Here is a 4665-nt window from a genome sequence, read left to right as displayed (position 1 = left end):
ACGGGTCAACCCTACCGATATTCACAATAAAAAATAATATTTTTTCATGGATGACCCAAATAAGATATCTGTCTCCCAAAATACGACTCGTGAGACCGTCTCACACAATTTTTTGTCTTGTTTGAAAGTATGTTGTAGACTTTGTTTTGGTATTTTTATTTAACTTTTTTTTTTTTTATAATTATACATAATTTTTNGGGGAAGGACCACATTCACATTTTCTTCGAGGATACAAAAAGCCGAAGATTCCTCGACAAAATTAAAGGAGAGATGTGACTAAACCCACTCACCAAAAAGAAAATCCACCATGTAANGTCTAGTTTGAAAGTATGTTATAGACTTTGTTTTGATATTTTTATTTAACTTTTTTTTTATAATTATACATAATTTTTTTATATTTGGTACAACCCATTAACTTTGAATTAGAGTCGAGACTACGGGTCTCGAGTCTTCCAAAATTGAAATGATTGGAGATCTCATGTTCTAGGACCATCCAACCCAAACTCAACATATTAATGTTATATGTACGTTTAGATTAAGTTTCTGAACAAGTTCAGACGCACATTAGGCACCAACAAAATTAAAAAAAGTCCAATTTATAATAAGGAAATAATAATAATAAAGAAATTTTCAATTTTCGTGACAATTCTTACTCTTACAAAATGTTTGTGATTCATACTTTTATCATATAGGAATAGGAAAATGCAGTCGATGGGTTGGTTAACTCCAAAAACAATTTTAGGAAGAACACTAGATGTCGAAGTATGCCAAGTGTTATGTAATTGTTTTAACTTTATTCAGCATTATTGGATTGACATAAAAAAAAAAAAACACAAAGGGATTGCAACAACAAAAAAAATGTGACGTTTTTTTAAATAAAATAATAATTTACCTCATTTTGGCCCAAGTTTAATACACGTGTACGGTATATAGGAAATGGATTTCAAAAGAATTAATATAATTGTTCTAAAAGATGACGTCTAGACACTAGACGGTCATCAATCGTCCCGATTTTTTCAAATATGGTTTCTCTCGAAAGTTCTGTATTAATAGGCGACATAGGAGGTAGACCATGCCGTCTAGATGGTTTGAATGGGAGAATTGGTGGACAGTACCCAAACCAAACTCAAATTTGTTCCTACTCCCTGGTGAGAGAAAAAGTTTTCATAAATACCAAAATTACCCTTATATCCTATTTAATTATAATTGATCCCCGCGCTTTCACAAAATGGTATCAGAGNAGAGTGAAAGAAAAAGTAAGTTTGAATAGGGACTGAATGCAAAGTGCTATACAGAAGAAATATTAAAAAATATGAAGATGAATAAGAAAAANAAACTTAGGTTCGAGAAAAATAATTAACAAGAATTATTCCAATATTTTGGAATATAAACAAGGGAATCTAACTATTGTTAGATATCAGAAACAGAAAGGGAAGCATCAGCATCCTCATGTAAACTTATGATTCAATCTAATAAGTTTATGGAAATTATACCAGATTCTTCTAAGCTCTCTTTAGATCTTAGAGAAATTCAGAAAACAGTACAAAACTATGGTAATATGCTATATTTTGTACCACAACGAGTTGAAAAAATCCTTGAAAACCAGGAAGAAATNCAACCACAATTAATAGACATTAATTGGGTAATCAAAATCATTGATTAATAAACTGATAGTAATAATTTAGAAATAATTATCTGAAATATCAAATAATTTGTAAAATGGACCAAAGACAAACATATCATTATCATGAAATTTTGACCAATTAATGTATAAATTATAATGCTTCATACGCGTGTGCAAAACTGCGAACACGATACATTTTGGTCTCTGCATATAATATAAATTAAGGACATCTCCAACCGTACTCCATAATAGAGGAATAGTCTATTATGGAGGATGAAATTTTCTCTAACTGTGTTCTATTTGTTTCCTCCATTTTAGAGTATGCAACAATGATCCTCTATTTATGGAGTATCATTGTTCATATAGATGATTGAAAAGGAGTGAGAAATAATTACAAAATAGATATTTTAAAATTGCAATATATTCCTTTTGAGAAAAAATTTAAGAAAATATCATTGTTCATCGATCGACTGGTGACTTGAAGAAAAAAAGATCGACCCACACACAAGCTTGGTCGACTCACGCACCCACACTTTGGTCGACCAAAGCAGATTTAGTCGTGCTTTGGTCGACCAAATCTGCTTTGGTCGAAGTGCTGCAATGGTATGCTTTGGTCCACCAATGCTTGGTCGACCAAAGCAATATATTTGGTCGACCATGATAAAGCTTGGGTCGACCCATTTCATGTTTGGGTCGATCCAATATTTTTTCTGGGTTAAATAATATATTATGAAATTAATTAATTATATGTGTGTGTGTGTATGTGTATTCGAAAATGAAATAAATTAAAAAAAAATATTTGGTAATATTTAGAAGATATGGGTTGAAAATGAAATAAATTAAAGAAATATAGTATTTGGTAATATTTACAGGATATGGATTGAAAATGAAATAAATTAAATAAATAGAGTATTTGATAATATTTAGATGATATGGGTTGGAGAAGGTTTTTGAAAATAGAGATCATGGATCTCTATTTTGGAGGATAGAAGATGAAAAATAGAGGATATAGATTGGAGATGATCTAAACGAAGTGATTTTTTGATATTTCCAAAACATAGGAATTACGTAAATAAGAGAGAGAAAATGGGTTGGAAACAAAAATAATTGTTGAGATATTATAAATTTTTTTTTTTTAAAAAAAACTAATTTATATACAAAATAAAAATCTTTTTTTTAACATATTTACAAGTCTCACTCACAAACAACTGATAAAATTTAAAGAATAGGTCTCTTGTGAGACGATCTCACGAATCTTTGTATGTGAGACATGTCAATCCTATCGATATTCACAATAAAAAATAATGAGTGAGTCTCATGTGAGACCGTCTCACGGATCTTAATCTGTGAGACAGGTCAACCCTACCCATATTCACAATAAAAAGTAATACTCTTAGCATAAAAAGTAATATTTTTTAATGAATGAACCAAATAAGAGATCCGTCTCACAAATACGACCCGTGAGACCGTCTCACACAAGTTTTTGCCAAAAATAATACTCTTATCATAAAAAATAATATTTTTTTCATGAACGATCCAAATAAGAGATCTGTCTCATAAAATACGATATGTAAGACCGTCTCACATAAATTTTTGTTAAATTTAAAAATGACATTAAAATTAAAAGAAACCCTAGAACCCACCCTGGGTACTTCCATCTTGTCTTGGTCCACACGATGAAATAAATACACACTTGAAACTCCACAAAAAGTGAGTAGTACACACTTGTTATCCCATCTTTAAGGAGTGTTTGCTAAAAAAAATAATATTATATTATTAAAATAAACTTAGATATATAGATAATACCTGTGTATCATGTGCATTTAATTGATTAATTAACTAAACCAAGAAATGAAAAGGTACAGACAATAAAGCTCACAATATATATAATTTATTTAGCTTCAAGTTCCAATGAATCATGGGGTTTACTAACTCTAATATAAAAAAAAAAACAAAACAAAACGATGGGCTCTACGCCGCGTAAGCCATTAGACTAGTTTCTCATGTTGTGCTTTTACCATTGGTGGATATAGATATTGGGAAATTTTTATGATTCGTTCTAAAAAAATTATCTATATATAAAATTTTAACCCTCTGAATATTTATCAAATTTTGATCTCAAAATATTAATTTCTAAAATATCAGCGTTCCAACGACTAAATTTAAAAAAGGGGAAATTGACCTTCAGTCCTCAGCCATCGTTTTTTTTTTGTGTTCAATCCCTGAGTACTTTTTTAATACCAAATTTCCACATGAAGTATATCACATTTCCACATGAAGTGTACCACAATTTGTATAACATAGTACCACAATTTTGTGGGTAGAAAATATACCCAAAAAAATGTTTTGATCGGGGATTTTTCACCAACTTCTCCATTAAAAAAACACTATTACATTTATATATTTTTTTCCTTTGACTTGTCAAAATTGAATTTTTAACAGAATTTATAGGACAATATATACTTGTTAAAACAAAATCATTTTTTTTTATGAAAAATTGTAATTTTAGTCCAGTTTTAGGTTTCAATTATATATCTAACTTATCAATGTTTGAGATAATCCAGTAACTAAAAACCTTATCATTTAATTTACTTTATTTTTTTTGACAATTTTTTTTGGCAGATTTTAATATTTATAATATATGTTTTATTTTTTTTATATGAGACATGTAGGAAATTTTCAGTTTCAAATGAACAATATTTAATGAAATGACACAAAAAAACCAACTTAACTGATGAAAACTAAGCATTAACGAGTTACATAACCAAAACAAAAAAAAAACAAATTTACTGTACTAAAATTTCAATTTTCTCTATTTTGACATAGAAGATACGCGATGGAGCGTTCCATGCGGCGGTACAAATAGAAGATACGCGATGGAGCGTTCCATGCGGCGGTACGCCAGTGTAAACACTGCTCTTCCATGGAGAAGATAGCAAAGCTTGATTAAACATGAACTTCTTTATTGTCCACATATCACAGCAAAGAAATCATTGGCAGATAAAATAATACGAAGAAACATATAAAGACAAGGGTTTTTA

Source organism: Primulina huaijiensis, chromosome 15 (assembly GCF_012295235.1).
Source record: "Primulina huaijiensis isolate GDHJ02 chromosome 15, ASM1229523v2, whole genome shotgun sequence".
Lineage (NCBI taxonomy): Eukaryota > Viridiplantae > Streptophyta > Magnoliopsida > Lamiales > Gesneriaceae > Primulina > Primulina huaijiensis.
This window is presented reverse-complemented; position numbering follows the sequence as displayed.